A 24,083-nucleotide genomic window follows, 5' to 3' on the forward strand; every position below is an offset into this window, starting at 1 on the left:
TGATGCAGTAGCTGTGCTGTTTTCCAGTTTCTGGACAACAATAGATTGCCTTTCTTCTCTTAACTTTAATTCCATTTCTCATAAGCCTGAAATTGCACTTGCGATTTTCCAACTTCCCCCCCACCCCGCCCTAGTTCATGTCAGTGTTCCTTAACTAACATTTTTATGGCTTCGAAATCAATTCTTACCAGATATAAAGACATAGTCTGTCTTCAGCCTTTGTTCTCAGTACCAGCCTCAGCACCCTGCATTAGCTCAGTACTGCGGCTTCAGACCCATTGGATGGCTTCTAGCCTCTGATTCTTTTCATTTGAACTCTGTTTAGATCTGAGTTTGTGTTTATGAAACAGACCTTCTTATACTCCCTTTTCATTTATTCCCAGATAATGGCATCTTTGGAATGATGGAACTGAAAAGATAGTGATTTGAACAATTCTTGTTAATTGAAAGCCTCACTTATTCTACCCAGCTCAACTTGAAGATTTTGGAAGAGAAGAGGGACTTGTGGGTTAAGGCAGAGGGTTTGGAAAAGACTTTACTGATTTTCTACGGCTAGGCTCAGAGTAGTATTCAAGATCCTTTACAATTCAGATTCAGATTACTTTGTTTCTGCTTTATGCCCTCTATGCTATGCTGGTCTTTAAATTCAGCACCATGGACAGAATAGGTTAGATCAGGGAGTGGTTGGAGCAAAACTCAGCTTGGGGAAGAGTAGTAGGTCACAATAGGACCCCTTTTCATTCTCAGGAGATGGCCTTATTTAAAGGCACGTGCATTGTGAGTTGAGAAATTCCATAAAGGACAGCTTTGCTGCCCTAAACAATCACCTGCATGGAAATAATCGGTAAAAAAGCATGTCCTTTGAAATCAAAATATCAAAATTTGTATTCTAACTTTTTAAAAATATTTGCTAAGTCTTTGACTTTGGGCATGGTACCCTTCCTGAGAACCAGTTTCTTTACATGTACATTTGGGAAATGAATGCCCTTAGAAGCTCCTGCTTTATCATTTCTACTAGCGCAGCATTTGTTATCTTCCTGCAATCCTTTCACTGGCTTGTCTGTTATCAAATGCTGGTAGATCACAGTATAACGCAGTATCCATACTTGGCAATCACCCGACAGAGTCCAGCCCTGATGCATCAGTTATAACATAGACACTTCTTTCTCTACCAGGGACCATGTGGCAGCCTAAGGCACAGAGGCCTTTCTGGGCAAGCTATATAGAGCTGGGCCTGCTGGCTCTTTTGTTTGCATACACCAAATTTGAGATGGGCTATCATTAACCAAATGGAGAGCAGCTGTGCTTACTGAGAAAGTGTGCTTCCTCAGATCTGTGGACATGATAGAAATTCCACAACCAGAATGTCTGGCTCAAGAGGCCTCAGGAACATGTGAAGCTGCTTTAGTTAACGTTCCAGGAGAACTTCTTTTTCTTTGGCCTAATATCTCCTGGGCTGATCCAGTGATGAATCCTTAAGTTTCTCAATTAGAAGATTACGCCTTTGGGATGAGTAGGATTTTCTCTGTTAAAAGGCAAATTCCAATAGCAAGATCTCACATTAAACAGTTCCCAGCCAGTGACACCTTCTTTAGTGTGAATTAAAGGCTGGCAACTTCCTCTAGAAATTAAACACAGAACTGAATAGGGACCAGATGAGGGACAGAAAAGTCCAGAGTACAAGTCCCCTCATCTGGAGGCTATAAGAGATGAGAAGAAGTTCACAGATGGAAAGAAGAGTTGCCAAAGACCACATCTACACACTTCAAAGTTGCGTCCAAAGTTGCTGCCAGCTGAAACCAGATTTTTATTTGTTCTTGCAATATGATCAAACTTTTGATTAAATAGACACCTTGTCCACCTTTTCTCTTAGTCTCTCCTTTCTCTTCCCCAAATACTCTCTATTTTTTACCTCTTCATCTTCTCTTCTCTATTCTCAATGATCCAGGATCCAAGTTGCTGCCAGTATCTCACAGCACATGTTACACACATATTTCTAGGAACCCCAGAATGACTTGAAGAGACATGGTATCTGGAATGGTGGTGTGAGATGCACTATGGTCCCTCTCCATTCAAAGTCTCTGGAAATTGTTTTCAGGGCATATAGCAAATGAAATATTCATTGAAGGTCATTTACTGAATCTTGGTAAGAACAGAACAGTGTGTAGCATTTGTGCCACAGTTCAGTCCCCCTTCCCACTCTCCAAGCTCTCAGTGATGGAGATACACTCCAGGCAAATGCAGCCAGGAGCACAAGGTTCTACCTTTACCCAGCTCCCAGTTGAGAGATGTGGTACCTCATAAGGAGGGGCAGGTCACCAGTACTTGTCACCCAACCCCCTACTCCCATCTCTTTGTTTCAGAGGCTCTATTCCTAGCAGAAGTGACAAGTGGTATAGGGCTTTCTTCCTCTACCCAGCTCCCACTTGTAGAATTGGAAAATATACCTCAAGCATGGAAGACCAGAGATAGAGAGCCCCAGTTCCTGCCCCCCGCCCCCGCCAGCTTGGTTATATGGCCAAGACTCCATTCCAGAAATGCAAGCTGCAAATACTGGAGGCTGCTGCCCCAGTCCAGGTGACGCTAAGGAAGCTCATGGATCAGGGCTGTGACTCTGAGAAAAGTGGGCCATGGTCCCTGCCCTCAGCTATGGAGCAGTGGTGCAGATTTGTTGCTCAAGAGGAGGGGCAGACCGTTAAAATAAAGCACTCTGAAGCCACCCACGCCAAGAGATCTGACTTTATTTGTACCATAGTATGAGGAAGTTCAAGCCTAGGCATGTTCTTAAAAACAAAGAAGATTTTGATGAAAAGCAATTAGGAAGAGTCTGGTGGTTCCATGATATCAACAAGCTAAACCTTAGACCATATAGAAATTTACCAGAGAGAACTATGGAAAGAGACAGCTAGGAAGAACCCTCCTGGGTTGACACAGGCCTCCAAGACTGGCCTCAAAGATTAGCCCTGCAAGGGACCTACATTTAATTTCAACAGACTGTGGAGCAATTTATTCCCTAGGGCATTGTCAAAATAATAGAATAATCAGCCAGCAATTAGTGGAGGCTTATAGCTAGGCATGATCTCATGGAGGCAGATGACAGAGAGATCAGCAAAAGAGACAAAATGATCACTAATAAAATCACTGCCATCCAGAGTGACAGTCTGCATGCCCATGGCTGAACACTCTGAGCAGTGGTAACAGAGGCCTCTTTCTTGACGGGGAATAGACCATTAACATAATCCAGCCAACGCAGCAGCAAACAAATAGCAAATAACAACAAGCCCCAGGGGAGGGGAGCAACATACACAGTTGCATTATCCAAAATGTCCAGCTTTCAATAAAAATTATGGGATATGCAAAGAAATAGAAGATGGTGACCCAGATGGGAAAAAAGCAGGCCAGAGAAACTGCCTGTCAAGGACCCAGATGTCAAACTTAGCAGACAAAACTTTAAAGCAACCTTACACATACCTCAGAGATATTGAAGGTTTGGTTCCAGACCACGGCAATAAAGCAAATACCACAACAAAGTGAGTCACACTTTTTTTTTTTTGGTTTCCCAATGTGTATAAAAGTTATATTTACGTCACACTATAGTCTGTTAAGTTTGTAATAGTATTGTTTAAAAATGTACATATCTTAATTCAAAAATACTTTATTGCTAAAAAATACCAAAACAATAACAATAGTAACATCGAAGTTCACTGAGCACAGATCAGATCACTGTAACAAATATAACAATGATATAAAAATTATTGCTATTAACAATGAAAACAATAATGAAGAAATATTGTGAGAATTACCAAAATGTGACACAGACATGAAGTGGGCTAATGCCACTGAAAAGTGGTGCTGATGAAGTGTTGACACAAACCTACCACTTGTAAGAACTGCAGTATCTGCAGAGTGCAGTAAAGCAAAGTGCAGTAAAATGGGGTATGCCTGTATTATAAATGTATTCAAAGAACTATAGGAAATTACACTTAAAGACATAAAAGGAGGAAGGGGGTATAATGACCGTGTATCATAAAACAGAATAATAATAAAGAGAAATGATAAAAAAAGAACCAAATGGGAATTCCTTTCATGGCTCAGCGGTTAATGAACCTGACTTAACCCTGCACAGTAGGTTAAGTATATGGCGTAGTCATGAGCTGTGGTATAGGTTGCAGACTCGGCTCGGATCCTGCATTGCTGTGGCTATGGTATAGGCTGGCAGCTGTAGCTCCAAATCGACCTCTAGCCTGGGACTCTCCATATGCTGCAGGTGAGGCCCTAAAAAGCAAAAAAACAAACAAAAACAAATGGAATTACAATAACTGAAATTAAAACTTTACTGGAGGGGCTTAACTGCAGATTTGAATTTTTGGAAGAATGAATAAGTGAACTTAAAGAATATATTAATTAGATAATCTGCCAGCTGAAAAACAGAAAAAAATGAAGAGAAATGAACAGCCTCAGAGGACTATGGGACGCATATATATGATGAGAGTACCAGAAGGAGGGGAGAAAAAGGAGCAGGAAATGTATTTGAAGAAATCATGGTTGAAAACGTTCTAAATTCGCTGAAAAGCATTATTCTTCACGACCAAGAAGCTCAACATATTCTAAATATGATAACCACAGAGGGATTTATGTCCAGACACATCACAGTAAAAAAGCTAAAAGATAACAGCATCTTGAAAGCAGCAAGAGAAAGGGACTCATATACAGGAGACCTCAATAATACTGTGAACTAATTTTTCATCAAAAACAATAGAGGTCATTGGGCAGTGGGATGACATATCCAAAGTGCTGGAGAAACAACTACACCAAGAACCAAACTTGTCAAACCAAGCATCTTATATCCAGCACAATGGTCTTTTGAATATGAAAGTAAAATAAAAACATCTCCATAAAAATATCAGAGAATTTATTGGTAGTAGATCTGTAAGAAATATTAAAGTAAGTTTCCAGGATAAAAGCAAGTGACTCCAGGCAGTAACTTGAAGTCACATTGAAAAAAAAGTAAATATAGCTGTGTTATTATAAAAGACATTATAAAAGCATATCTCTTCTTCTTTTTTTCCTAATTTAAAAAGCAGTTGTATTGAACAGTATGTACATAATTCTATTGTTTGGACTTTAACAAAGAGAAATGCTACTTTTGACAACATAAGTACAAGGAGATAGGCGAGAGAAAAACTACTGGAATAAAGAAATAACACTTGTTGGTAACTTGAATGCACAGTAACAAAGTACCAGGAATGGCAAATAAAAAGGTTAACAAAACAAACTCTAAAATATTTGTTTCCCTTTGTTCTTTCAACTTCTTTAAAAGACATAAAATCATATAAAGTCATAACTATGACAATGTATTTAGGGGCCTGTATCTTATCTACATATAATATGTTTACCGATAATGGTACAACAGGGGGGAAGAAGGTGTAGGTTTACATAGGGTAACATAGCTATGTCTCACTGTAATTAAATTGGTGTAAATATGAACTAGATTTATTTTCTGATACATTTATATGTATACAGTAAGCCCTAGAGCATCCACTAAGAAAATAACTTACAAAAATTGATGAAAGATTTATTAAAGGATTAAAATGTTACCTTAGAAAATATGTGCTTTGTGCATAAGGAAGCAGTAAAGGAGAAATAAAGGAACAAAAGAAACGTGAGACATAGAGAAAACAAAAAGTAAAATGGCAACCACAAATTCAACTAGAACAATAATAGCGTTAAATGTGATAAGATTAAACAATCCAATCAAAATACAGAGACTGTCAGAATGAATTTTAAAAGGTTGTGATCCAGCTATAGGCTCTCCATAGGAGATATATTTTATTTATTTTTTAATTTTTAAGTTTTTTTGGTCTTTTTGTCTTTTCAGGGCTGCAACTGCAGCTATGGAGGTTCCCAGGCTAGGGGTCCAGTCGGAACTATAGCTACCAGCCTACACCACAGCCATAGCAATGCAGGATCTGAGCTGTGTCTGCAACCTACACCACAGCTCACTGCAACACCAGATCCTCAACCCACTGAGCGAGGCCAGGGATTGAACTTTTGTCCTCATGGATGCTAGTCAGGTTCGCCAACTGCTGAGCCACGATGGGAACCGCTAGGACATACACTTTTAAATTCAAAGATAAAAATAGGCTAAAAGTAAAAGAATGGAAAAAGGTATATCACATATAGCAACTATAAGAAAGCAGGAGTGATTCTCACTAATATAAGACAAACAAAAGGCAAAAAAATTAATAGAGATGAAGAGGAATATTTTATAGTCATAAAAGAATCAGTCTATCATGATGATGTAACAATTGCCATATATACACCTAACAGAGCCTGTAAATGTGGAAAGCACAGACTGTTTGAACTGTAGGGAGAAACAGACAATGCAAAACTCATGGTTGGAAACTTTAATACTCTACTTTCAATAAAGGGTAGACTATCTAGGCAGAAGATTAACAATGAAATAGAAGATTTGGACAACACTATAAGCCAAATCAACCTAATGGACAAATATGGACGTTATAAGAGCCAAATATACATTCTTGTCAAGTGTACATGGAACATCAACCAGGATAGACCACATGGTAAGCCATGAAAAAAAAAAAAAAGACAAAAGAAACAAGATGACATAAAAATATATAGTGACCTTCTATGTCAGAAGTCACAATAGATAAAATATCATTCATGATATCAACAACACCCTGCAAGATATATAAGGATTAATCTAATGATGGATAAAACAAAAATGGAAAAATTCGATTAAAGTCTATTTAAGAAGAATTTAAAAAATGCTGTGTTTATGAGTGCGGCACTCATGAAGGAAATTCTCCCCAAATTAGCCTATGAGTATATTATGTGGCATTCTCCCAAGGCATCTTGGGTGGCAGGCTGCAGGGAAGGGCTGCTGCTTGCAAACTTGGCTTCATTCCTGGGGCTCTACGTCACATCAGGAAGGACAGTGAAAGGAAAGAAGTTGGAAAAGAGGCCCAGGCAGATCCCTCAGTGTACAGAGGGCCCAGAGGAGTTTCCTGTTCACCAGGAGCATTGACAGTGAGTGACAGCAATCACCAGCAGGGAGAGGTGCAGGCAACCCCAGGATTTGGAACTCCCCTCACTTGGTGACTCGCGTCTGACCGCAGGTGACTTGTCGAATGATGCTGAATGGTGCAAGATCACTGTGTACACAGTGAGGGTACTAATGCCCACCCCACTGTCCTCAAAGGGCGGTTGTGAGGATCTAACAACATTCTGAAAATATTCCTTGAAAAATATAAGAACACTTGCTAAGACACATAAAGTGACACTTAGGTTCTGACCTCAGAAAACTCCATTTCCCATCTCTTGTATCACTCCTCAGTACCATAGTGGAAGGCCTTGGTGAGATGGGGGTTAAATTGGAATCAGTGACCAATTTAATAATTTTAGTAACTTAGGGACCCACACTTAATCTCTAATTTAGCGATACACTTACAAGGCACTGCTTCTGATTGGCCTGAGCAAAACTGATGTGGTTGCTGGCATCCTGTTCTCTATTAAACCCAGTTCCATTAGGTGAGGGGACATGCAGAAAACTTTTTGCAGTGGGCTTGATGTTTATTTAGAAGAAAGTAAACATGGAAGGACTCATCCCTGCTGGGAACTTAGAATCCTAATTTTAAGGAGGGGCCTGCAGCCAGTAGCGCTGACAATGGGGAGGCCTGTTTATGCTATAACATGAACACACTTCAACAGTTTTTAGAAACAAGTAGGACCTCTCCTGGGATCAGGTGAAAATCACCATGATAAAATTTCTTAGTAAACGTACCTTAAATCTAGAGGTTGGGACACTTAGAGCAGAGGAGAAGCAAAGAAGAGGTGATGTCTGTTGTAGCTGCCTGCTTGTCTTATTTTCATTTGTTAATTAAATCTTTATTGAATGCCTATCTTTAAAATGCTTTAATTTTTTTGAATCTCAGCTGCCATATCATTAAATACTCAGGGAAAAAATGCCAACCTCCTGCATCAGGTCAAGCTCCCTGCGAATAGGGGCTTATCCCTTCTCAAGTTATGTCTCAGAGGGAGCAGTCAGCTTTTTCTTGCAGTAATGCCAGCCTCCCCTTCTCTAGGAAGTGTAGGGAGAGTTGCCCAGTATGTTGCTTACATGTCCCCATCCCCACAGAGCAGCAGACTGGGGTGGTTTTGTATTGTTTGGGGAGGGGGGGATGTGTGGTTGCTTGCTGCACATGAAGTTCCTTTAGCACAGTGAGAGATCTGTGGGCGTAGTCACCATGGTGGCCGCAGCTTAACTTGGGAAGAGTGATGGGACTCTTTTGGTGGGAATGAAGGGCTTCCTCTGGCTTGGAGGTCACCACAGCATATTTATTTCAGGATTCTCAAGTGCATATGCCTACATCTCAGGTAGAAACCCAGAGTTACTGGAAGGATGATTATTTCTTGTACACTGACATCTAGGTCTGTGTTCTAAAGACCTGCCACTTAGTGAGAATCTAAGACAAAGGCTATTGCCAAGTTAGAATGGGCTAGATCTTGGAGGCTGAATGTGCCAGGTAAAGGCTAACTGTAGTGAACACATATGTTTGGAAGAAATTCCAGAGAGCTGTTTCCTGACCAGGAAATCAGGGTGTGTGACTGTCCCAGCCAGGTGCACTATGAACATGATCTGCCCAGGCGCTACTTGTGGACAGGAGTTTTGCCTTCCTGGGGGCAAGGACACCTCCTTTTCCCAGCAGGTATGTCCTCCCTGATTCCAGCTCCATCTTCTGTCCTGCTGTCTCCATTGGATACTTTGGTCAGTTATCCGGCGTGAACTGGAGATTGGCACTTGCCACCTGCCTCTACATGGATTGAAGCATGTGCCACTGCAGCTGCTGAAAGGAGCTCAGGGTGGGGATCAGGCGTGAGGCCCTCTGTGCTCTGGGAAAAGTGGCAGAACAGGTCTTCAGATAGATATTTTCAGGAGAAGACTTTCTGAGCCCCATTCTTGCATCTCTTCATGTATAGAAAAGCCCAAAAATCCCTCATGGTGATCTTTGCTCCTCATGACCAGCAGGAATCTTCACTAGACCCACAGAAACCTTCTGCAAAGTGTGTGCTTGGTTGCATGTACCTCCCCCTTCACCAAAATCACACATACACTGACATTCCTCCCTTCCTCTGCGGAGTGAATTTTCAGAACTATCTGAAATGCTACTTCCCAGGCTGTAGCCCTTATTTTGCCCCCAATAAAACTTAACTCTCAACTTTTAGGCTGTACACATTTTTTCTTAAGCTGACACCAGGTAGGAGGCAGCATGAACGCAGTAAGGATAAGATATCTGCCAGGCAAGCAAATACTTTAGCCCTGGATGGGTGCAGCTTCTTTGGCTGCTTCAGAAATATTCCATGTCTGCCTGTTTGTTTCTCCAGTTTGGGGGCACACGGGGAACCGAGCTGGTGATGTCCTCCACTGCACACTTCTTCAGAAAGCCCTTTGTCCTGCTCAGGGAGACAAGGAGGAAGGCGAAGGAATAAGGTCTGCATTCCTGAGCTACTCCTGAGTCATGCCTGGCTCAGGGTGCCCTCAGGGAATGGGGCATCTTTTAACTGGGTGAAGGGTTGTCATGCTGATCCTGAGTGGAACTGGGTAGAAAGCATAGTGGGGTCTCCGAGGCAATGTGCCCTGAATGCATACACAGATGCTCATTTCTCTGGATAAAACCCCAATTAATTTGTATTAAAACCAGTTTCTAAAATGTCATCTTGGGAGTTCCCATTGTGGCTCAGCAGAAACGAATCTGACATCTGACAAGCATCCATGAAGATGCAGGTTCCATCCCTGGCCTTGCTCAGTGGGTTAAGGATCTGGCATTGCTAAGAGCTGTGGTATAGGTTGCAGACGTGGCTCAGATCTGGTGTTGCTGTGGCGTAGGATAGCAGCTACAGTCCAATTCAACTCCTAGCCTTGGAACCTCCATGTACCATGGACATGGCCCTAAAAATAAATAAATAAATGAAAAAAACCAAAATGTTATCTTTGTGGGAACAGGGTGATCTAGAGAGAAGCTGATCTTTTCATGGCTAAAAAGTGCCAGAGCGAGAAGACAGTGCAGCTATGGGGTGTGGATCTGATGGGATCCAGCAGTTCACTAGCTTTAGGGAAAAAAAAAAATAATGCTGAGCAAGGTTGGTGGCTTTTCCTGTGATTTAATAAGATTGGGTTTACTGCACTAGTCCTTCTGAAGAGGCTCCTTCCTGCAAGGGTTCAAGGCGCCGGGCTCTAATTTGGATACATGGTGGGCTGGTAAACAGAAGTCCTGAGGCACGGCCCCAGGGTCCAAGCAGCAGTTTATACACATGGGTGTGCGTCAGTGGAATTAGAACTTTTCCAGAGGGGATCTGAATAATGAGTGTGATCTCCTCCTCTTCTTTCCTTTTCTGCCTCTGCCTGAGGATGGAGGGGCGGGAGAGCCAAGTGACAGGAAATGGAGAAGTGGCAGGGTCATCCTGTTATCTGACTTGGCCTGCGAGGAAAACAACTTCTCGTGGCTGAAGTGGGAGAAGGCTGTGGACAAGCTGCCAAACGCCTTTCAGTGTCAACCTGGCATGCAGTTTGGGAGCTGTTGTCCCTGGGGGAACTGTTTTTGAAATAAAGATTTAGGATAAATGAAGAGGCAATCCTCTGATGAACCCTGGAAGTAAAAACTGGCTTACAAAATGAATAAAAAACAATCTGAGTTAGAAAGAGCTAACAAATTCATCTTGAAATTTTATTTATTTTAAAATGTGGCATTTGGGATGTTTTCAGCCTTTTGGGGTTCAGCCATGCTTTTCAAAAAGTGGCATTTCTTTTTACTTTTTTCTTTTCTTTTCTTTTTTTTTTTTTTTTTTTTGTCTTTTCAGGGCCGCACCCACAGCATATGGAGGTTCCCAGGCTAAGGGTCCAACTGGAGCTGTAGCCACCGGCCTACGCCAGAACCACAGCAACATCAGATCCAAGCTGCATCTGCGACCTAAGCCACAGCTCACGGCAAAGCCGGGTCCTTAACCCACTGAACGAGGCCAGATATCGAACCCACAGCCTCATGGTTCCTAGTCGGATTTGTTTCTGCTGTGCCGTGATAGGAACTCCAAAAAGTGGCATTTATCATGGAGAATTTTGAGCATTCACCACAGCTTACAAGAGAGACTCTTTTAGGGAACCCCTGTGTACGTATCACCTGGTCTCCATGGTGGTCACTCAAGCTGAGACTGTCCTATGCACACACTAGGCACACTACTGCCCTCACAGATCATTTTGAAGGAAATCTTGTAAATCACATCCTTTCCTCTACATAAATATCACAGTGCTTTTCTCTGGAAGAGAAAGCAGTGCTCCTTTCATAAATGAGATAAACCTTTGCTCCTCCTTTCAGGCCTGGGGAGAGATGAACCATGTGATGGGGGACGTAAGACTTAGGTGATGTTGGCTCCCCTTGGGGAACCCAGAACTTGCCAGCCTCTTGAGTTCTCGACCTAGAAACTTAAGCTTAAAACGGAACAGAAAATGACTCGTGTGTACAAGCCTCTGTGCTGCGAGGGCCCTTCCCCAGTGAGTGCAGGATGGTGCTTTGACAGTTCAACCATGTTCCCAGCCAGGCAGTATTAACTGGGTCATTTAGCTCCAAGCAGATTTAAGTTACTAACTTCAGAGGAGGGAGAGAGAAATTAGGAGGTTTAGTAGGGTCAAGGGAAAAGAGATGGGTTTTCATTTAAGACAGGCTTTCATTGTCTGCCTAGGGCAGGGTGGGCACAATTAGCCCTGGAATGCAGTACAGTCAGCACCAACGGGCAGGTGTGCTTCCCTGATTCAGAAACCGGACACAGGTGCCAGAGCCTGGCTGGACCTTTGTTCAGAGGCTGGAGGGCATCCTGAATGGGATGGTTAAGTTTATGTGTCAACTTGGCTGGGTTAATGGATGCTCGGATAGCTGGTAAAACATTGTTCCTGTGTTTGTTTGTGAGTGTGTTTCTGGAAGAGATTAACATTAGATTCTGTAGACTGAGTAAAGAAGATACACATTCAATCATCAATCCAAGTTATTGGGGGGTCCAGATAGAACCAAAAAGCAAGCAAAGGGTAAATTTTCTTCCTTTTTGGGGGAACTGGGACTTCTACCTTCTCCCACCCTCAGACATTGGAGATCATGGTCTTCAGGTCTTTGGCCTTGAACTCATTATAACACTGGCTTTCCTGTCTTGCAGGAGGTGGACTGTGGGGCTTCGAGCCTCCATAACATGTAATACAATTCCTATAGTGAGGAATCTCTCTCTAACCTTTTGGTTCTGTTTCTCTAGAGAACCCTGAATTAATACACTGAGTCAGGGATCCCTGCTTTCCCTCTCACTGGATCCTTGGGGTTCAAGGTCAGTGGTGAGGAAGGAAGAAGCTGATTGTGCCAGTCTCCAGGCTTGCCTTCCTAAGATAGGGTGGGCTATGTTAACAAGAGCTTGTTAGTGTTTTTTTTTTTTTTTTTTTTTTTCCCTAGAGTGTACTCACAACAAGCCCATGTGTAAACTATTCTCAATCCTGTTTCACAGTGAGCGTGCTGCTGAAGCACAGGCTAGGAGAGCAGGGGTCACAGCATTGGAGGTGTAATCTAAGGACAAGCCATCGAAGCTGCTGCTCCTTGTAGGTCTCATGATTTCCAGAGTGTCTTTTTCTCTGATTCTTGAATTTGTTGGAACTTCACTCTGATGGAGCCATCAGGTAACCCTGTTCCACGCTGAACCTCTCTGAAGCTTCAAAGTGGAGCCGGCTCCACCGTGAACCCATGCCTGGGGTGTGTCACGCTACAAATTATGAGATTCCAGTCCCAACTTGATGGAACAAGGCCCAAGGACATTGGTGGCTCAAGTATTCTGTGTAAGCTGGGACCTCAGTCTTGGCAGTTCTCTTGTGGGAATAAGAACCGCCACCATTTCCCAGACCTACAGGAAATTTGCCACCAGGAAGTTCTTGAAGCACACAGAGAGAAAAAGTACAGGGACTGAAGTAAGAAGATATGCCTCTGCATCCCAGATCTACCACTGGCTAACTTGGAGGCTCAATCTCTCACCTGTGGGAAGGGATGGTAGCAGTAGTATTTGGGAAGTTGTTGTGTAGTCAGATTGGATCATGTAATCGTTCAGAGCATGATATCTTGTATTTTGTATGTTGTCGTCATTGTTATTCAAACAGTCATTGGATTTATATGTCAAATTTGACAGTGCTCTCTGCCTTTCTCAGTAGCATGATACTACATCCAATATTGAAAAAAGGAATCTTCCACTCTTGCTGTTTATTGGCTGTAATTTTAATGAAGAATACCACTCCTCCCCACCACCCCACTCTTAAAATATATATATATGCATATATAAGGAATCTTCCTGATAATTAGTTCTAGCAATACCAGTGCTAAATTCATTCTCATTTTGATTTCCTGGCCCCAACCCAATTCTCCCTGGGTGGGCTGGCTGCAGTTTCTCTCTCATTGGCTTTCTTTTCCCTGAGGACACAGAATATTTGCAAGGCACAACATTTTCCTTCAAAAAGATTTCTTCTAAAATCCAAATGTTATTAATGGATCTTCAGTCCCTCCTGGAAGACACTGACCCAAATAGCAGATGCAGTTTAAAAGCCATACAATTGTGAAATGGCTTTCGGCTTCTTCTCCCCCTGCTCTGTTGTCCTCGGATACTTAGAATGTACTCAGAAAGTCACATAATTGTGTTCAGTAGTAGTATTTGACACTGTATTGTTTTATATTTTCTTGCCAACTTGCTGATGGATTAGAAGGACTTGAAGCTCATTTATGAAATCCTCCACTATTTCATAGTAAACAAAATCTCTTAAAATAGGGTTCACATTTATTTTTGCATCAACAATTTTTGAGGGTCTATAACGTGCCAAGCCTTTGCTAGACATTGTGGAGAATACTACAGTGAGAAATTCAGGTTCCTGGTCTGAAGAAGCTGGTATCTAGGAAGGAGGTGGGAAAATAAGTAGAAAAAAAATGAGACAAAGGAAGCAATGGGGGGATTTTGTCTGGAAGGATGGAACAGCTTCCTGACTTGGCTCACCTCTTACTGTTCCATATACTCGGGCATGGTTCTAATGCCTCTGCCTCTGCCAGTTCCTACATACCTCTGAGTCAGCTGTCCTGGACACACCTTATCCACAGGTGGGCTTGGCCACTTCTCCTTTTTGGACGTCATACCTTTCCCTAGCACAGGAATTATGTCTTATATCTTTTGGGTGTTGGTTCTGAGGGATTCTAAAATAGTTCCAGGCATGTCAGTGAGAGGGAGGGCAGAGGGTTACTCATATAACTCTCTCCCCTCCCTTCTCCTCCCTCTCCCTTCTCTTCTCCTGGCAAGATTGCATGAGCCGGGGCCTCAGGGGTTCTGGAATGTGCCTATAGAAGAAGAAATGACTCTAATACCCAGGTCCTCCCCAGACAACTAAGGTTGGCTTATCTTTGTGGTTGGTCAAGTGTGTCCACCCTGGATGTGGGGCAGGAGTAGGAGACTGGAGGCCCTGTAGGGCTGGTGGTAATGATAGGGAACCGGAATTTATCAGAATGGAATATTACATGTTCAGCCCTTTGCTGGGCTTGGCTGGAATCTGTGTGGTAGGGGGTGGAGGTGGGCTTTGTGGCCTTCCAGGAGCTCTAGCTGTATAGGTTTAATGTGTGCTCAGAGCCTGAAGAGGGTCAGAGGTTTAGGGGGCTAAAGGTACTCAGATATAGAGGCTCTCTAGTCTTCAGTGATCAGAGAAGATTCTGGAAAGCTGGTGGACCAGACAGGTGAAGTTGAGGCTCAAAGCTTCTGAGAGATTTAGGTGAGTCTGTGAAGGGATGGCATCCCTGAATTCCTAAAGGTTTAGAGGTGGTGCTTTGTAATATTAACTGGTTGATCCATTAGTTTTTGGTTGAACCTAGGACTGGCATGAATTCTAAGAAGATCCCTTTTCATTCCATGGCTTTATTTTCTCGTTGTATTTATTTTCTTTGCCCTAAATAGAGATGTTAGATTTTCCCTAGGTTTAGTTAGATTTTATTTTTAAAAAATTCTATAGATAAGCCTTGTTCATGACTCTACACAGCAAAAAGTTTATCTAGCTGAGTGTTGGGCATGGTATATTCTGAACAATGCTTAAAATGCTACCCTTGTGTGAATGTTTCTCCATCTAGAGATGGACCATATCTTTTGCTGAGCTCCAAACCTACCTATCCAATTGTTTTTTGGATTTCCACTTGGATACCCTAGAGACCATAACATTTCTGAAGCTTTTGTTGTATTTGTCATCCCCCCATCCCAACACACACTCAACCTAGACCTCTTTCTTCAAAACCATTACAGCCAAGACACTGGGTCACCTCTGACTCTCCCCGCTGCCTTCCTCGCCCTTTGCTAGAGCTGGTGTCTAAGTTCCACACTTGTGGCTACTAAATCACTCCCAGTCCCACTCCTTCTCTCCATCCATCCCTGCAACTTTAGCCAAGGTCCCTCTGCATATTGTTTAGATTGTTCAGTAGAATGTGAACTGTGAATTGGTACACTTGTCCTGAAATAAAAAAATTGACCAATCAGATTTGCATAACCTGAGAACCACCTTCTTAGTGTGACTCACTTCTCCTTCCCAGCCTCATTTCTGTCCCCCCAGCAAACTCCTCACAATCTTGAATTCACCCACATTCACGTCTTTGGATGTACCTCTAAGTATGCTTGTTGTGTTGTCTTTTCCTCATTTCTACATCTAGAAAATCCAGCGTCTAGGACTTCACATCATCTCTTTACTGAGCCTTCTTTGATTTGCTCTAGCATGGGTCACCCTCTCCTGTAGGTTTCTGATCCACTTTGTGTTACTCCATTTTATGATCACTATATTTAAATTTGTAGTATAATGATCTGTCAGAAAGAGAGGGAAGGGATTTCTGTCTTATCCATCACGGACTCTTCATTGCCTAGCTGAATGCTCTAAGTGTTTGTTAATGGTTAAAATAGAAAAGGATCTTCAATCGTAAAGAGTCTCTCCTAGTTTAATTCCTCTTAAATTCATTTATTTACTAATTCATTCATTCGCTCCTTGCGCAAACATTTACTGAGTACCTACTATGTGGGAACTTGCTCCCTCTCTCTAGGCAACAAAGCCTTGATTAAACAGACATAAAAGAGAAACAGCTGCCAATCCTTCCTCCAGGAAGCTCTGCTCCACAGGCCTTCATTTAAGGATCCTGGAGCTTCAGTTTTCTTTCGTCAGCTTTTTCCTTAATGGCCAAACTCATGGTGGCAGTGACAATGGATTCTGCATTAGTATTAAAAATTTATTCAATAAATAATGGATTAGAGGCTCTGTTTAATAATTATTAATGCACTGCAATTTCAGTTACCCAAATCTCAAGATGTTTTAAACATAACTAATTGAAAACACAATTAACAGCAACTTGCTGAAATAAATCTGGAAGGCAAAACACCCTTGAAAGCTTCAAACTAAAAGAGCAAAATTCCAAAAGCAGCCCCCTCCTCCCTCTGGCCTAAGAGGCACGGCTCTGACAGAGACTCTGATGGCAGATGGTGGCACCTGGCCAGATCTGGGACGTGAAAGTTGGTTTAATGGCAGCTTCTCTGCAGATACTGAAACTTTAGGTGACCACTTCATTATGCTTGGAGGCAGGGGAGATTTGCCTGACTAGTATGATGTACTCAGACACTTGTGATTTTTGGGCCCTTAGAGAGATGCCGATTCAGTGACCTTGTTATATACAAACTCAGCAAAGCGAAGACCAATCCCTGGGGTCTCACAGTACATGGGGGTGGGGCAGTGCCTCAAGTTAAGTCACAAGATGAGTGAGTGGCAGAACTGTGGCTGAGAAACCTTGGCTCCCAGCATCAAAGGCTCCCGGTATCGCATCCATCTGCCCTGATGCTTCCTGTGTTCTTTCTGGGGCTAGTTCTGCTTGTCCTGATTCAGTGCAAGTGGTTCATCTGGGACTTTGAATCAAGGGCCTAAGACAAGGGCTCTTTGACTTTCTTGCTTCAACAACAGTCAGCAGGAGATCCCGTCGTGGCACAGTGGTTAACGAATCTGACTAGGAACCATGAGGTTGCGGGTTCGGTCCCTGCCCTTGCTCAGTGGGTTGACGATCCAGCGTTGCCGTGAGCTGTGGTGTAGGTCGCAGATGCGGCTCGGATCCCACGTTGCTGTGGCTCTGGCGTAGGCCAGTGGCTACAGCTCCGATTCAACCCCTAGCCTGGGAACCTCCATATGCCGTGGGAGTGGCCCAAGAAATGGCAAAAAAGACCAAAAAAAAAAAAAAAAAAAAACCACAACAGTCAGCAAAGGAAGGAAATGCATCGAGGCATTTATAGGATGAGCCCTGTGCTGGCTCTTGAATGTTAGGATCCTAGAAAGGCAGTGAAGGAAGACCTTGGCCTTTGGTTTGGACTTGACACGAAGCTTGGATGTTTTTCTCCACTTTCGTTTTATTTATACCTTATACTCATGTTCTAACCCAGACACTTTTGACCTGGATACACTGCCTTCCTAGCTTTTATTAGTCTTTCATTGATGTTTATTTGTTTTTTGGGGCGAGTATCTGATGAGACATTGTAAGGAAATGAACCAACAATAGGATTGGCCCCTGACAGGCTCTCAGCACATGGTAATCCCTCTTCCAGTCCCAGCCTTGCCCACTGCTTCTGCATGGTTAGTCCATCCCCAGGACTCTAAACACTGCAGTGGCCGTGGCCTCAACAGAATAGTATGGATATTGAACACATGGGCGTTATTCCTGGAGAACAGGAGATAGCTAAGGGAGATCTATCCCATTCAGGGATGAGTCTGGAGAGCAGCCTGGCAGGAGCTTAGACTGTGAATGGACAGTAATAGATGTGGCCAGAGAAACACGATGGAGTTATGTTGCAAAGTACCTGGAGAGCCAGGCTAGCAAATTTGACCTTCATTTTGAGGGGAACAATGAAGAATTTTTTAGGCTAGAAAGTAGCATGGATTTTAGCTTAATCTGTGTGCTATGGAAGAGTGAAGTCTTGTGTGCATCAGTTTTGTGTGTATCAGGATCATCTGGGAGGCAGGGTATAACTCCACCTCCAGAGTTTCTGATTCAGTAGTTGAGGACGGGGTCTAAGAATTTGCATTGTTATCAAGTTTCCAGGTGATGTTGATGCTGCTGGCCCAGAGATTGTGCTTTGAAAACCATTTGTGTAGAGGACAGCCTGGAAGTGGGTAGGCCTGAAGGCACAGAGCTGTTTAGGAGAGTGGCACAGTAGCCCAGCTGTAAGCTGATGTGAGTGACTTAAAGCAGGATCCGTGACTCTAGAAAAAGGAAAGGTACCATGGAGGAAGGGTCAGTAAGACCTGGTAGCCCAACAGGCTGAGTGGGAATGATAGGAGACTCTCTCAAGGTTTTTCTACCTGGGAGCCTGAAAGAATGATGGTACCTCTCATAGGGAGGAGCATGGGGTGGAGGCTTCCTGGTCAGGATGAAGGACAGTCAATGGGCTGATGGTTCCAAACTATCCTGGGTACAGGTGCAACAGGAAACCCAAGGACCTGCAACTACTTCCTACCCAGGACCTTGAGAGTGGTGGTGGCCTGCTTGAAGTGATATTTCTGGGAAGGGACCACAGGGCTAGGGCCAGCCTGAGTCAGACGAGATGCTTGGCACACACAATTTAAGGACCTATTGCTCAGGGTTGCACAAACTTGCCTGATCCTGCGTGAGAACACACCATTTTAATTTTGTGCCCTGGATGCCTTGTTTGACTCACTCCAGCACCAAGGTTTGGCAAAGCTGTTTCTTCAAGCCTGAAAGGGCCTGGTGAGGTCAGCAGAGTGAGAGGAGGGCTGTGGACCCCAACTCTATATTGAATCCCGTCACTGACATTTCAGTCCATATTGGAACAGAGTCATATGCCATGACCTTTTGCCAGAGGGCCCCATATACCTGTACGTGATTTGTATGGATCTGAATTTCGTGTCCAGGGGACTTGAATGGAGCTGGTCAAGGGAGACAGAGATGGCTGGAAAGCTTTACAAATCCATTGCAGTCTCTCTGGATAAGGTGCAGGCAATCTTCAGGTGTTTAGCAGTCTGTCTTCTGAACCAGCTGAGCCAGCGAACAGAGCCAGCTGTTCTCTAGAAGGGCAAAGAGAGAATCTTGGAGCGTGTTTCTTGAGCAAACTTTTAAATATATTTGTTGTTGTTGTTTGTTGTTGTTTCTTTTTTTTTTTTAAGGACTTAATCTATGGCGCTCCATCATGCAACCAAAGCAATCCAAGTTTAATCTCTACGCATTCATCTCCCAAGTTCAGATTTTTCTTCCATCTTCTCAGCTGGTGCATCCCCCAACTTCTGAATTTCTAAAAATACCCAGCGTGGTTCCCTCGACAAAACACCAGCACCCTGCCAGCTGTTAAATAAATAAACTCAAAACAAAAATGCTGTAGTTGTGAAATAAGATATATTTAATTAAATAAAAAAAGGAAAAGCAAGTGCTATTACAAGAGCATAAAACTGTAAGGCATAAGATAAAAACTAAATTACTACAAGGCAGCTCGATCCAATCTAATCCTTAAAGATAAAGATGAAACCAGAAAATTGCATGTATTGAGAAATCAACATAAGCCTTGAGCAAATATTAACTAGAGATCTATAAACTGGTGGATAAGAAACAGTCCTATGAACATTAGGATTAGGGAAGGAAATGGAAATGGAGCCAGATCAGGGTGTGGGGGACTTGAGTTCATCTCTCCATCCTGCTTGGAGCAGCTTTGGTGGAAGGATCTTGTTAGCGTGACTTTTCCATTAGCTAATTTCTGTATGTCTGAGAGGAAAAATTGAAGGGTGTAGAGGTACCTGGGCAAATTTCTATCATCTTTTGAAAGACACAGACGTGGATGTGATCTCATTCTACCAGGCTATAAAATGGAGCCTGCAGATAAAATGTTTGCCTTTTCCTGTGGGTTTCTAACTCAGCTATTGACATGATTTTAACAGTGTGTTTAAGCATGAAGAATGGTCCAATTACATGTTAAGTAGCCTTTTTTTATAGTTCTAATAAAGGTTCATTTAGACGTTTATACTGACAACTGAGTTCTTTGGAAGGGCATTTTTCAAGCTGCCTGCTAAAAAAGAGGACATTTCCTGGCTGACAAAAAGAGAAGCCTGCTATTAGCTAGAAAATGTTGCTCCAGCTTTCAGAGACGCCATTTGTGTGGAGGCTGTGTTTTCTGATGGGGAGTCAGCGGCGGCAGCTGGAAAAATCAAGCCAATTCACAGGTGAAGATGCCCTCTTTGTCATAGCTTCAGGCTCTGGGATAAAGACTCTCCTTTGAGAGCATTCATGCACTTCACGCCCCACACAGGGAGCTTCAGAATGTGATCTGAATGGGAAAGGACCTCCCGGGAGTGAGAGGGATGGCTCTGACAGGCAGGGAATGCGGCTCTCCATCAGATCAAGGTCCAGAGACAGCCAGGTCCTCGGAGGGAACTTGAAGGCCCTTTGGGGACAGAGTTAGTGTTCTTAGGCCCCTGGGGATGTAAGTGACCTGGGGGCTCTTACAAACATAGATTTTTTTGCCTCTAGTGAGACTAACTAAAGTGTTCCCAACAGAAAAAGAGATAGAGATGTGCTCTTAGGTCTGGGAAAAAAATCCCCACAGCTTCCTGGAGTCAGGACCAACTTTGGAGTCTTGTCACTCATTCACTGTCTGTCTTCTCGGGGTCTCAGACTCTTGCTGCTAACTCTTGATATTCACATGCTCATATTCATGTGCCAAAGTACCACAGACTGGGGCTTAAGCAACAGAAATTCATTTTCTTACAGTGTTGGAGGCTGGATGTCCAAGAGCAAGGTGTCAGCAGGGTTAGTTTCTTTTGAGGCCCTTCTTCTCGGCTTATCCATGGCCATCTCCTCCCTGTATGGTCACATGGTCTTCCCTTTGTGTGTACCTGTGTCCAAACTCCCTCCTCCTCTACGACTGCTGGTCAGATTGGATTACGGCCCACCCAAATGACCTTATTTTAAGCTGACTGCCTTTTTAAAGACCCTCTCTATTTTTGTAAAATTATAGTTGATTTACAGTGTTGTGCCAATTTCTACTGTATGGCAAAGTGACATAGTCACACACATACACACACTCACACACTCATACTCCTTTTCTTGTACTGTCTTCCATCATCTTCTATCCCAAGATATTGGATATAGTTCCTGTGCTGTATAGAAGGACCTCATTGGTTAGCATGGTGTCCCCTTTGCTCCTCGGGCTGTCCAGCTCTGTGGTAATCTTGCATGGGCAGGGCACCCAGCAGGCACCAATTAAAGCAAGGGCAGGGACCGAACCTGCAACCTCATGGTTCCTAGTTGGATTTGTTAACCACTGCGCCACGACGGGAACTCCTGTGCCGTATTTTAGATTCCAACAATCCTACTTCTGGGCATATATCTGGACAAAGCTATAATTAAAAAAATATACATGCACCCCTATGTTCATTGCAGCACTATTCACAATAGCCAAGACATGGAAACAACCTAAATGTTGATAGAGATGAATGAATTAAGAAGGTATGGTATGTATATACAAGGAAATACTGCTCAGCCATAAAAACGAATGCAGCAACATGAATACAACTAGAGATTCTCAAGTGAAGTAATTCAGAAAGAGAAAGACAAATACCATATGATAACAGTTATATGTGGAACCTAAAATAAAAGACCCCATCTTCTGAGGTACTTGCAGTTCAGTACATGAGTGTAGAGGGGACACAGTTCAGCCCATAACAGGCCTGCATCTTGTCCTCTTTGTATATCTGCGAGCACAAATATATTTACTTTTTATCCTGCCTCCAGAGGATTGCTTGGTGAGGGTGGGGCAAAAAAAATCAGCCTCATCAATTCCCCCCACCCCATTCTGTGAATGGAAAGCAGGAAATGGCCACATTTTTGTTTCAAGATAAGGAAAACTTTACTTTCAAAGCTTCTTCAAGAGTGATTCTCAACTGTGCTTCTCTCCAGAGTGTCCCATCTGTTTGATTGGGGTAAGGTCCAGGCATGGATAAGTTTTTAAAGTTCCCCACATGATTCTACTGTGTAGCCAGGGTGGATACACCACTGTTGTCAGAGTATCTGGGTACAAAAATGTGACCCTCAAGGGCACCTGCTTTTGTGCAGCCAGTCATTTCCAATGCATTGGTGGACCCCTGGACATGAGGCGGAAGTGGTCTGCAGAGAAGACCTGTAGCTCTTCTGCTTAATAATGTACAAGAATTGTCATGGTGACCAGAACAAAAGTCTCTATAGATTAGGTAGCCTTACAAAACTGTTTTCTCTTCTTATCATGGATTTAAACTATGCTGTCTCCTGTATCTGAGAATAATTCCATGTTCTTGAACAGAGAGGGAGAGAGAGGAAGAAAGATATGGATAATATCTCAAGAACAGTGGTTACTAAAGTTTCCCCTAGGTCCTGATGAAGTGACCATGTTGCTGCCACCACCCTGGAGTGATTTGCTGAAAGCGCCAGTGGGGCTATTCCAGATCGAATAAGTATAATTATGGAAAGGATAGTGTCTCATGAATTGCTGTTCTGAGCAGAAGTATTGGATGAAAGGCTGAAACCAACCCCTAGGGGTAAAGAGTGTGGAGGATCAAAAACTGAAGGGCTGAAGTCAGCTTTCTTCCAGAAGATGGGGTTGGCTCACCTGACACTGAGAATCAAGGCTAGAACTGAGGTGGGAGCATCTCCTGGGAAGGGCTCATTCTTGCTCTTGAATCTTGGGAAAATCATATTATATCTCATTTAAATTATGCTACTCCCACATTCTCATTCCTCATAGTTGCCCACACACCTTTGGGAGAGTCTGTTCACGCTCTCATCCTTTGTGGAACAAAGGGAAGTGTGTATGGCTGCCCTCACCTCCTGCCCTGTCCTGCCCAGGGCAGAAGTGGAGGCATATGATGCAGTGGGTCTTAACTGGCTGCATGTTAGAAATAAGATGAGTTCTCAAAACTGCTCATGTCCAGGCCCCACCTAGACCAGTAATGTTACCTCTGGGGATGGGGCTCACGTAGCCCAAGTGGAGGACCAGTGACACAGAGAGGGATAGTGGTCCTGGAGCTCCAGGTAGTAAAGGGCCAAGCCCCAGGGCATCTCGGAGAGAAGCTGGGTAAAGAGTAGGTGAGACAAACCAGGGTCTCCAGGTGCACCAGATGAGGGTGGGCCATGATGCCCTGGTGGGAGTGACATCCAGACTGCCATTACCACCCTGGAACCTAGTAAAGGTGGGCAGACCTAGTTTCTACTGCATCATCTGCACCTTGGTGTCATGTACCTCTCAGGAGTATTGGAGTGTCTGCCAGTGTGCAGGACCAGTGTGGTGAAGCAGAGGTATACGAGTAGTAAAGCATAGAATTGTCCTTATAGCTCATCCACATGCTAGCTATTTCAGTGCCCCCGCGACGCTCTCAAACATCCGTGGGGACCTCTTGGCCACACTCTTTCACTTAAGCAAATATTGAATATTAACTCTGTGCTCATCCTATGGACTTCCACTTCCAGGAAGCTTACAACTGAGTTGTGAGGATAAAATACATACATGTGAAAATCTGAATTTCTACAGAAATCTAAATGCTTTGGCAAGAGCCTGTGGCACACCTGGGCATGTTCTTCGAGGAAGGATTGCTCCCTCTGGGCTGGAAAGAATCTGGGTCTATGCAGAGCTGGAGACTTGAGCTAGGCCTTATAGGAAGGGGATGTTTGTAGGGCTGGGCCCTTCGTGGTAGGGGTCGTCATGTGGGAGGAGGCAGACAGGATATATATTATGGTGAGTGGGGAGAGAGTAGTGATGCACAAGGCTGACTGTAGGGTTTGCCACGAGGAAGATGCACGATAGAACAGACATGTTGAAGGCACTGGGTCAAAGTGTGGGTGAGTGGTGCCTGGGTGATCATTTATTACACTGATACTGGGTCATACTTCCCTGCACTCTCTCCTCCTACGTCTGTGTTGCAGTGACAATTAAGACAAGGAGCCACTGAGAAGCTACCAAAGACTTATTTCTTGGGGATT

The 24,083-nt window shown here is 43.4% G+C and overlaps 1 long non-coding RNA gene across 2 annotated transcripts in view; it reads left to right on the forward strand.

Annotated features, from left to right (window-relative positions):
• Nucleotides 1-4,146, forward strand: part of LOC102165540 — a 282,871-nt gene extending 278,725 nt beyond the window's left edge. For both annotated transcript variants that reach the window (XR_002342823.1, XR_001307847.2), the window contains one exon: nt 384-4,146. This is a non-coding gene — a long non-coding RNA (uncharacterized LOC102165540). The remainder of the gene's footprint in view (nt 1-383) is intronic.

Source organism: Sus scrofa, chromosome 3, assembly GCF_000003025.6.
Source record: "Sus scrofa isolate TJ Tabasco breed Duroc chromosome 3, Sscrofa11.1, whole genome shotgun sequence".
NCBI lineage: Eukaryota > Metazoa > Chordata > Mammalia > Artiodactyla > Suidae > Sus > Sus scrofa.